Source organism: Tenrec ecaudatus, chromosome 8 (genome assembly GCF_050624435.1).
Source record: "Tenrec ecaudatus isolate mTenEca1 chromosome 8, mTenEca1.hap1, whole genome shotgun sequence".
NCBI classification, from domain to species: Eukaryota; Metazoa; Chordata; class Mammalia; order Afrosoricida; family Tenrecidae; genus Tenrec; species Tenrec ecaudatus.
This window is the reverse complement of record NC_134537.1, coordinates 77,423,086-77,435,380: the sequence shown is the minus strand read 5'-3', so window position 1 is coordinate 77,435,380 and position 12,295 is coordinate 77,423,086. Positions and strand designations below refer to the sequence as shown.

General features: G+C 38.8%; 1 pseudogene; it reads right to left on the bottom strand.

The window, feature by feature from the left end:
• Window positions 1–458: 458 nt before the first annotated feature.
• Window positions 459–559, bottom strand: LOC142455730 (U6 spliceosomal RNA; annotated as a pseudogene).
• Between the last annotated feature and the right edge of the window lie 11,736 nt (window positions 560–12,295).

The window sequence follows — 12,295 nt, the reverse complement described above, 5'->3', positions numbered from 1 at the left end:
TAAGCAAGACAAAATAATTGACAGCCTCAGTCTTTTCTCGCTTTATCATGATGCTTTCTCCTAGTTCAGTCGTGAGGGTTTTTGTTTTCTGTACATGGAGTTGTAATCTCTTTCCTTTCTTTCTTTTCTTTCTTTTTTTTTCTTGTCATTCTACCCCGCTCCTCCCCGCAAAAAACACATTTTCTTGGGAGCTAACAGAGATATCATACTATCCCATAGTTCAATCACATCAAACAATACTGTACAATTGCTACCATATCAGTTTCAAAACATTTTCTTCCTTCTTGAACTCCTTGATATCTGCTCCCCTTTACCACCCCATCGAGCCCCCCAGGAATTCTTATTCTAATTGTTGTCTCTATATGTTCATCAATCTTGGTTTCATATATGAAAAAACAGAAAAATACATAACAAAGATTCAAGCAGGCTACCAACACTGACAACCCCTCCCACACCTTAAAAAATGCCTTCTGAATTTGCGTGTTATCCTTTCTCAGGGGCCACGCTAATCTTCTCTGTATCATTCCAATTATAGTCTATGTGCTGCTAAAGCGAGCGCTTTAATCCATATTCAGGACGGCAATCCTTTATCTTCATTAAAGTGCTCCAAGTCCTCCATTACTTTCATCAAGCAAGGTTGTGTCATCTGCACATCAGAGGTTGTTAAGGAGCTCTCCTCCAATCCTGATGCTGCCTTCTTCTCCATATTATCCAGGATCTTGGGCTATTTGCTCAGTAAACAAACTGAAGAAGTTTGGTGAGAGGATGCAACGCTATGTGCACATTCCTGATTTCAAATCATGCAGTACGCCCTTGTTCTGTTTGCACACGTGCTTCTTGGTGCCACATGAACACAGTTAAGTATTCCGGAATTCCCATTCTTCTCCAGACTGTCCATAATGAGTTATGATCCACACAATCTAATGCTTTTGCATAGTCAATACAAGTAACCCTCCTTGTGGTAGTCTCTGCTTTCAGGAAAGATTCATCCAGCATAAGCAACAATATCCCTTGTTCCACATCCTCTTCTGAACCTGCCTTGAATTTCTGGCAGCTACTTGTGGATGCACTGTTGCAACTATTGTTGAATGATATTCAGCAACATTTTACTTGCATGTAATATTAATACTATTGTTTAATAATTTCCATATTCTGTTGGGTCATTTTCTTTGGAAAGGGTACATACAGGGATCTCTTCCAGTCATTTGGCCATTGAGTTGTCTTCCAAATATCTTGGCATAGGTTGTTAGTGCTTCCAGTACTTCATCAGCTTGTTGAAACATTTAATTTGGCTTTCTGTCAATTCCCGGATCCTTGTTTCTCAGTAATGCCCTTCATTGCAGCTTGTACTTTTCATTCAATATCATCAGTTCTACTTTTTCATTCGGTATCGTTAGTTCTTGACCACATGTGACCCCTTGAAATGGTTGAATGTCACCTAGTTCTCTTTGCTACAGAGACCCTGTGTATTATCTACGTCTTCTTTTTTCCCCTTTAAAAATGGGCATATAATTTACATACCATACAAATCAGTAGTTCAGTCACATTAAGAGGAGTTGTGCAATCACTACTGCAGTCAAATTTAGAACATTTTTCTTCTTTCTTACACTCATGCTGTTAGCTCCCAATTTCTCTCAACCTTCCCTGCCATGCCCTAGGTAAATAATAATCCAGCTATTGTCTTTATAGATTTGCCTATCCTGGATTTCATATACAGAAAAATAGAAAAAAGAAACTCAAGAAACAAACAAAAAATCAACAATAATGACAAAACAGAGAAGAAGCTCAATAGGAAAGAAAGCAGGGAATTATATATATTTATAAATGTCTACAAATCCCTTAGGTTTCTGGAATAATTTATGAGAACAGGGGGCTTCAAGAAAACCTAATTTTTTAATAAAGTCAACAAACGTGTTATGACTCTGAAATAAAAACCAAACCAGGAACGACTTTAAAATGGGCCCAAATGAGCACTCAAGTGGTAAGGCGTTCCATTGTAAGCTAACTACACTACACATGCTATAATTGACTTTACGCTGCTGTCTGTCCCATAGCATGGCTAGCCACATCCTGGACTAAGGTCAGACGGGCTTAATCCCCTGGAGGCCCAGCAAATGGACTTTGGACTTCCACTGTCACTCAGCTGGCTGTTCAGTTTACATCTCTTTTTGATACTTCCATATTGCTTAATATTTTGCCCACAAAACCTTTCAATATTACAATGTGAGGCTTGAGTTTTTGTCTTCAGTTTTTTTCAGCTTAAGTTATGTTGAGTGCATTCTTCCGTTTTTTGTTTTCTAAATCTGGGTCTTTGGATATTTCATCATAATACTTTATTTTATCTTCTTGAGCTGCACTTTGAAATTTTCCATTCAACTTTTCTCTCATTTCTCTCATTTTCTTTAGCTACTCTATGATCAATAGCAATGTTCAGTTTCTTCTGATGTCCACTTTGATCTTTTCTTTCTTACCTGTCTCTTTCCCCCTGTTTGTTCTTCCTACCTTCCTTCCTTCTTTTCTTCCTTCCCTCTTTCCTTCCTTACTTCCTTATTTAAATCATCTTATTGGGGGCTTGTACAACTCTTATTGTAATCCATCTATACATGCATTGCATCAAGCACATTTGTACATTTGTTGCCCCCATCATTCTCAAAACATTTGCTTTCCACTTGGGCTCTTGGAATCAGCTCATTCCTCCCCCCTTCCCTGTTCCCTCTCCCTCATGAACCCTTGATAATTTATAAATTATTATTCTTTTATCATATCTTACATTGACAGATGTCTCCCTTCACCCAATTTTTGTTGTCCATCACCCAGGAAGGAGGTTCTATGTAGATCCTTGCAATCGGTTCCCCCTTTCTACCCCACCTTCCCTCCACCCTCCCGGTATCACCACTCTAACCACTTGTCCTGAGGGGTTCATCTGTCCTGGATTTCTGTGTTTCCAGTTCCCATCTGCACTGCTGTGCATCCTCTTATCTGCCTTTTTAATGGCCTTTTGCTTTCATCATGTGTGATGTTCCTGATGTCATCATCAGGCTTTATGTCATAATGTCCCACGAGTCAACTGTGTTCTTGAGATACCCTCAGGATTCAGGTGGATTATACACAAGATCACATTCTGGCTCGAGTACTCATTTTATTCTATTTCACTTTGAACTTACATGATAGCAATGGAGGGTCTGTTTCACAGTAAGCCCTTAACCTCATTTTGGTTGCTGATATTGAACCTCTCCATCTTCCCCCCCTACCCCCATAGAGGTAGTCAATTTGATTCCTGCATATTCTATCTAGAGAAGTCCATGTATATAATCACCATTTATGTTGTGGATAAAAGGAATTTGCATTGAAGAACTCATTGTTCTTGCGAAATTCTATCCTGTGATCTTCATCTTTGTTTCTATCACAAAACCATATTTTCCAATGACCACTCTTTCCTATTTGTTTTCAAAATCCATGTAAACTTAGTTGAAACTTCACTTAGATGGTTGCTTGCTTGAATACAAAGCCTTTAAGACCCCAGATAGTATTTCAATTCATAGCCAGGCACCGTCTGCTTTCTTTCCCACATTCTGTTGTTGCACCTTTATCTTCAGTGATCTCTTCATGAAGGCAAGTATCCAACAGGGCCAAGTATTAAGAACTATTTATTCTTGGATCGGGACTAGAGTTAAGTAGGAACCCAGAATCCATCTGCTTGGGCACCGGATATGAAAAACTCTGGCTTACTTTGGCAGTCATATTATGACAAAAACAAACACCACCAACAAAAACAAACACAGAAATTAAAGGGAAAAATATAAAAAGAAAAGCATTGCCAATCATCCTCCAGGGGTGTAAAGTGATTGCTTTGGTAATATCAATAATTTATCTAATGTCATTGAATTTAAGATATGGTTGATATGAGGAGTTTATGAGAGTACAATCCAACTATGAGCTACAATTCATGATTTGTCCTTGGTATAGATTGATTTCTTAACTGATTGAGTTGTTTATATTGAGCAGGGGGATTTCTGGTAGGGGAACTTTTCCTGTACTACTTCTTACAAGGGTATATCCCTGCGCCTATCAAAACTGGATTGTATCAAAAATGAAATTGAATACATCAAGAGTGATATCTTAGGTCTTAATGAGGTGAAATGGGCTGGTGTATGACAGAATGAATACTGCAGGGTCATACGCCATCCTCACAATAGTTTCTATGTTTGACTTCATTGTTGCAGCCACTGTGCAAGTTCCTTTTATTGAAGGTCTACCTTTTTCTCAATGACCCTCTACTTTAGCAAGCATGACATCTTTTTTTTTCAGGATCTGAGCTCCTGATAATGTGCTCAAGGGCTGGACAGAAAAGTCTCACTATGTACGCCGCTTAGGGGCATTCTGATTGCATTTCTCCCTGACAGTTTTGGAAGAAGCACACCAGCCTGTGTGATCCAAAGATGACAATAACAAAATACAAATATGACACAGGGAATAGTATCAGAGCTTAAACTGCAAATGCCCAATTTGTAGAAGGCTATGGAGGACAGTGGGAACCTAAAATCCATCTGCATCTAGTCAGTACCCAGTCAGATTAAGCCTCTCGCAGGTACCGTCTAGCCTCAGGCAAGGGACTCAAATAACTTTCTATCAGACAGAGATTATTGTAAACTTGATTCTGGTGGATCAAACTACAACAGTGTAATATGATACTTGATCAGTTGCTCTCCCTCTTGACCTAACCTAAATTTACTCTAGGATTAAATATTTCTCACTTGTTCAATGACAGAAATGTCTTCTCTTACTTTTAAAATGTTGGTGGTGGTCTTTTCCCCCTTATTTTAAATTTTTATCTTTGTATTACTACTATTTTCTTTTTATTTACGCTTTGTTTAGTTAAGATTTTATTGTCGATGTTAGGTTTCTCAGATTGTAAAACCCAGAAGAAAAGGATGACCAGAGACAATAACTTATGCAAGGGTTTACTGGGTATGGGAGAGTGGGGAGGGTCAGGGAAAGGGGGAGCAAACAATGAATGCAGGAGAGGGGAGGGAGCACTAGACCTGATTGTGATGATGTATATACAACTCTTTTAAAAAAGTGACTTCACAAAGGAAATGCAGGGCATGTTAATTTTGTATCAAGAAAACTGAGTTAGTTTATTGTGCCAACCTGGCCGATAAACACATATGGGGTTAATTGAAGGGTGAAGGGATAAATGGTTTGGTGAGCCTTGCCGTTCGAGTTCTCGGGTCTCTTGCTTTCTGATGGTAGGACCAGGGTGCAGCTGCCTTAGGCAGGTCCCTGCTTCAGCTGGCAAGGTTCACTTCCTGCAAGACATCCCCAAGGAGAAACCACAGTACAGTCCTGGGTGCTGGAGCAGCTGTGTGGAGACCCCTGCCAGAGCTGAGATGTTTACAAGTTCACTGATTTCCTCCTGCAGTAGGCATCATGGCGTCTGTTTTGTGAGGTGGAGGAGGACCTTGTGGAATAGTGTCGGACATATGGGTTAACGTTGGACTTGGGCAGCACTGGATTGGGATGTTTTCTTGATGTGCACTCACCCTTTATATAAAACTCTCTCTTATACATGAGTTTCTGTGGATTTGTTTCTTTAAAGTGCCCAGACTAACCCAAAACTATTTTAAAAACAGTAAATAAACCATAGTTGACCAATGGTTACCTTTGTGAGGAGGAAGAGTTTTTACTTAGGGGCATTGCATTTATGCAAATAGCAGTGGAATAATTTGGAAAAGGATATCAATAATGGTTGAACAACAGAATATAACAATCAATATGCATGCAGAAGGTGTTGAATTAGAAAATGTTTTGTTGTTTATATCTTTGCCACAGTTAAAAATGGTAATAATTATACTAATAATGAGTATAAGGAAGAAGAAAATGTGCTAAAATTGACTGTGGTAATGACTGAACAACCATTCTTGATACACTCGAACTACTGAATTGTATGATATATGGAAGAAGTGCCAATAAAACTGTAAAAGATATCCTTGCGATCTGAATCTTTTCTCTGTTTAACATGTTATTGTCTATTTTTTCATTTGTGAAGATTTTGTTTCCTTTTCACTGATTTTAATCCATGCTGAAGACTGATTTCTATCAGTAAGTCCTCTCCTCAAACTCATTGTCAGCGGGCTGATTCTTCTCACGGTGACCTTAAAGGACTGCCCTTGTGAGTTTCTGAGACTAGAACTCTCTGTGAGTCGAAAGCTTCCTCTTTCTCCAAAGGAGTGGTTTATGGTTTTGAACAGCTGACCTTGAGGTTAGTAGCCAAATATGTAACCTTCTGCATATCACAAGTTGTTAATGGGCCTTCCTCTAGTCCTCATGCTCTAGTTTTCTCAAAATAGTCCAGCTTCTCAGAATATTTTCTCAAAATAGGGATTTAGTTAGTACGGCGGAAGGATACAACTCTGACAACACTGTGTTCTTGATTTTAAAGTACTTAGTATCCCCTTGCTCTGTTAGAGATGAGAACATTGGTACTTAGCTTTGTGAATCATAGAAAAGCATGGATAACATTGCAAAGAATGGGAATTTCAGAGCATATAATGGTGCTGTGCTCATGCCCCCCCCCGTATGTAGTCCAAGAAGAAATCATTACCAACAGAATGCAATAATCTCTACAAATGACGGAAACTTTACTTTTAACTGTCACAGAAAATCCTGAATGTGTGTGCCCAATCAGATCGTAAACTTTTGGGGCCTTCAATATTTTTGTAACAATTGACAAACGTATGCCATTAATTAATAGAAATTTGACTTTATAATTCCCTGTCAATAAAACAAAACGGGACTGAGGATCGATTTTCCTATGACTGTAATAAGTTTTGCCAACCAACACCGAAACAGAAAAAGAAAAGCAGCAGTTCTGGTTTTCACCACTAGATGGTGCTGCTCTGCCATGAGACTCAAAGCCTGTAAAACACCCAGCGAGCGCTTCCTCATAAAACAGCTGTAAAGTCAGCGCCTTTTACCTGGGAAATGCATGCGCCATGATCAGTCACTTGACAAAAGTTTACAGTTACAATTAAGATGATCATTCTCTAAATTCGTCACACACTTCAACCTCTTCAATGTAGTTAGTTATCAGTTAGGACTTTTCAAAAAGTGGCAAGGTTAACTTAAGTGAAACAAAGAAACAATCTCACATCACCCAATATTGCTTTAAAACTATTACACAAATCATCTAGGTTTAATTTAGAAAATTTGGAAAGTGAAGTCAAGCAAAGTATAAAACAAAGATAGTATTCTAAAAGCATTTACAAAAGCAAGGCTAGGGATTAACCCCTCAGGACCAGTAATGAGAGTAGTGATAACAGGAGGGTAAAGGGTAGGTGGGGAGAGAAAGGGGAACCGATCACAATGATCAACATATAAGCCTCTCCCAGGGGGACGGACAACAGAAAAGTGGGTGAAGGGAGACAGCTGTCTGTGTAAGATATGAAAAAAATTATAATTTATCAGGGCTTCATGAGGGAGAGGGGATTGGGGAAGGAGAGGAGAAAATGAGGAGCTGAGACTAAGGGCTTGGCTAAACGTCTTGAGAATGATGATGGCAACATATGGACAAATGCGTTTGACACACGCATACACACTTAGATGGATGTATGGATTATCACGAGAGGTGTAAGAGCCCCCAATAAAATGATTAAAATAAAAAAAGCAAGGCTTGGTATTGTGCCATTGGAAATCTGCAAGACAAAAAAGACAGCAACGCAACTTTTAATCCTTCAAGTTCCTCTCATTTTCCCCTCCTTAAGCACGGGGTTCATTCATTCTGTGAGACATAACCGTTGTTACCTTCTAAGCCTCTGAAATTGGGATAGTCTACTATTGATGGTGTCTTTCCATCTCTGAGGGCCAGGTGGCAGCCAAGGTTCGGCTGTTTTTGCCTGCGTGTTAGCGAGCAGCCATCAACAATTGCAGGAGGAAAAAAAAAAGGTAGGCAAGCGGTTCTCTTTCTTAATTCCTGGAACCTGGTAGTGATGAAAGGCAGAAGGGTGATGAGTCAGAAGCAGAACAAAAGTGGGCCAGTGGGCCACAACTGCAAAGCAAGTTTAAAGGACTACCAATGACAGCTTTTAGTTAAATGATAGAATCTTATAAGAAATGCTCCGCCACTAACATCAGATGATTAGGGAAAAAACCATGTGGACGTTGATATCACGAGGTGAAAGTGGTTCAGAAGAGTTGTGCTTAAATATGAAAGCATTTAAGAAAAATTTTAGTGATATATTTACTTATGTTTTCACCTTTCTATGTACCATGTACAGGATTAATATATGAAATAAATATTTGTTTAAAGTCTCCATGAGTTCTTCCCAAAACCATATATATGAATTCCAAGAGATCATTGTATCACAGTTTAATTGGCATGGATTTTATCTTTCTAACATAAAAGAATGGTGCTTCTTAAATTAAGATTGTTGTTAGATGCCATCAAATTAGCTCCAATTGCTAGTGACTTATGGACAATAGAATGAAACACGGCCTGGCCCTACTCCATCCTCACAGTTTTGGGGCTATGTTTAGGTACTCGGCCAATCCATCTCATTGGGGATTTTCTTAGTTTTTGTTTACTCTACTTCACCAAGCTTGTTGTCCTCCCCAAGAACTACTCCTTCCAGTAACATATTCAAAGTGTGTGAGATGTAATCTTGTGATCCTGATTTTTGAAGAGCATTCTGGTTGTACTTCTTCCAAGACAAATTTCTTTATTATATTGGAAGTGCATGGTACATCCCCAAATCTTCACCAATTCAATCTTCAAAGACATCAATTCTTCTCAGGTTTTCCTTAGTCACCATTCAGCAATAACATGTATATATATATAAAAAAAAACTCACTGCCATCGAGTCGATGCCAACTCAGGGGGACTCTCTAGGACCACGTTGAACTACTCTTAGGAGTTTCAGAGACAGATCTGTCATTTTAAATATTTAAAGATGTCTTTTGTAGGAGATTTATCCAACGCAACGTGCCATTTAACTTCCTTCCTGGGTGTTGATTGTGGATACATGAAAAATGACCTCTGACAAGTTTGACCATTTCTCTATATTTCATGATGTTGATTGGTCCAATTTTTATCTTCCTTATGTTGAAGTGTAACCCATACCAAAAGCCGTAGACTTGTATCTTCATCAGTGAGTGCTCACGGTCCTTGTCACTTTCAGCAAGGTGGTGTCACCTGTTTCTGCAGGTTGGTAACGAGTCTTCCTTCAATCTTGTTGCCACGCTCTTTTTGATGTAGTTCAGCTTCTTTGGATTATTTGTCATCCACAGATTAAACAGCATAATGAAAGGATACAACCCTGATACACACCTGTCCTCATGCAAACGATGTTTGCTCTGTTCAAAGGACTGCCTATGTACCAGTTCCATAGGAACACAAGGAGAAATGTTGGCAATCTCACTTTTTTTACAATGCTATCCATAATTTTATGCTCTACATAACCTTTGCATAGTCAATAAAATACAGGTAAACATCTTCCTGGTATTCTATACTTTTAGTCAAGATGCATCAATATGGTATCTAGTGTGAATTTCTGGCAGTTCCTGTTGATGTACTACTACAACCACTTTTGAACTGTCTTCAGCAAATCTTCGCTTGCATGTGATAGTAATGATAGTGTTTGGATCATCTTTCTTTGTAGAGGGCAAAATATGGACCTTTTCCAGTTGGTTGGGTAGGTAGATTTGTGTCTTTCAAATTTCTGGGCATATACGAATGAGCACTTCTTGGGCTGTCTCTGCTGTTGAAGCATCTCATCTGGTATTCCATCAATTCCCAGGGTTTTGTTTTTCCCCACTATCTCATGATCTTGGACTATCTCCCTCCAGCACCACCAATTCCTCATCATATGCTACCTGTTGAAATGACTGATTAACTTTTTATGTGACAGTGATTGTGTATTCTTTTATCATCTTTGATGTTTCGCATCAACATTTTCCCCACAGAATCTTTCAGCGTTTCACCTCGAGACTTGAGTTATTTCTTTAGCTTCCCCCCCACCCCTGAATTTTAACAAACATTGAGTGAGTTATTTATTTTTGGTTTTCTAATTCCATGTCTTCACATTTATTATGTGAAATCTTTTGTTCGTTTTTTTACTTAATCATTTTTTCTATTCATTCAGCGATGTTCAAATTCAAATTGCAGAGTCCTTTTAAAAGCATTTTGGTCTTTTCTTTTTTCCCTGTCGTTTGGATGACCTCTGACTTCATGTATGATATTTTTTAATCATCCACAATATGTCTAGTTTTGGGCCATTTAGTGTTCGATGCGTCAAATCTAATCTAAACTTTTTGAGATTAGTCAAATATATTTTGGCTCTTGTGCATAATTTGCTTTAATTTTCTTCAGCTTCAACTCAAACTAGCATGTGATCAGTGGATGATACATTCTACATTCAGCCCCTAGTCTTGTTCTCACTGATGATACTGCATTTCCCCGTCATCTCTTTACACAGATGTAGTTGATTGGATTCCTGTGTGCTTCACCCAGTGAGCTCCATGTGTATTGTTACCATTTATATTGTAATTTATCAGATTATTCCTGCCACAGTTTGTACTACCAAGGTCATGTTTTTCTACTGAAATATCCTTCTTTGTTTCAAACTTTGCATACCAATCACCAGTCATAATAATTTATCTTGATTATATGTTTGATCAACTTCAGAATGCCAAAGTTGGTTTAAAAAACTTCAATTTACTAATCTTTTATGCTAGGGGTTGGTATATAAATTTGAATTATGGCATTAACTAGTCTTTCTTGCAGGTATATGAATCCTGTCCTGTCAGTGAAAAGTCTGTATTTCAGGATGGGCCTTTGAAGGTTCTAGTTGACAATGAATGAAGTGCCTTCAGGTTTCCATTTCTGGCATGGCAGATCACATGATTCTAGGATTCAAATGGTCAATAGCAGTTTATTTTACCTCACTAATGTCTGGAATATTAATCTTCATGTATTCCATTTCATTTTTGATGACTCCCAATTTTCTTTGATTCATGCTTGCTTTGTTCATTCCATCTTGTGGAGTTTTTTATCGATCATTTTATTGGGGCTCTTACAACTCTTATAACAATCCATACATCAATTGTATCAAGCTTATTTGTACATATGTTGCCATCATTCTCTCCTAGACATTTATTTTCTATTGAGCCGTTGGTTTCAGGTTCTTTTCCCCCTCCCTCTCCCAACCACCCTCATGACCCTTGATAAATGATTGTTATTATCATTTCTTACAAAGACTGCTGTATCCCTTCCCCCGTGGTTTCTGTGTTCCTCTTCCTAGAGGGGTGTGTGTGTGGTTAGGTGTGGATCATTGTGATCAGTTTCCTTTTCCTCCCCTCCTCTCCCCCCTTCCCCCTCCCTTCTGGTATTTCTATTCCCATCCCTGTTCCTGGATTCCGTGCTTTGTGAGCTCTTTTATTTTATCTGTACCTGTGTACATCCTCTGGTCTAGTCTGAAGTGAGAGGTAACACTGGGGTCATGATAGTGGGGGTGCGGTGGCGTGAGGAAGCCTCAAGGTTCCAGAGTATTGTGTTGGTTTTTAAAAATATATATTTTCTTTCTTTTTTAAAAAAATACTTTTGGAAAAAAAAAAAAGAGGACCTGATGCAAAGGGCTTAAGTGGAGAGCAAATGCTTTGAGAATGATTGGGGCAGGGAATGTATGGATGTGCTTTATACAATTGATGTATGTATATGTATGGATTGTGATAAGAGTTGTATGAGTCCCTAATAAAATGTAAAAAAAAATACTTTTATTGAGGCTCTTACATCTCATCATAATTCATACAGTGTCAAGCACCTTTGCCACCTTCATCATTTTCAAAGCATTCTCTTCCCACTTGAGCCCCTGATAGCAGCTACCCCTTTCTTCACCCTCCCTCTCTCCCCCACTCACCCTCATGAACCCTTGATAGGTTATAGATTATTATTTTCATATCTTACATCATCCTCCATTGCCCCTCACCCACTTTTCCATTATTCGTCCCCCTGGAGGGGCTTGTATGTTGATCCTTGTGATCAATTTCCCCTCTCTCCCCTAATCCTCCTGGTATCTACTCTAATTGTTGGCCCTGAGGGGCTTATCTATCTTGCATTTCCTGTGTTGTGAGCTCTTATCTGTAGCAGTGTGCATGCTCTGGTCTAATCCAATTTGTAAAGTAGAATTGAGTTTATGATAGTGGGGAGAAGGAAGCACCAAAGAACTAGAGGAAAGTTGTGTGTTTCATTAGTCCTATACTGCACCCTTACTGGCTCCTCTCTTACCTGTGATGCTTCTGT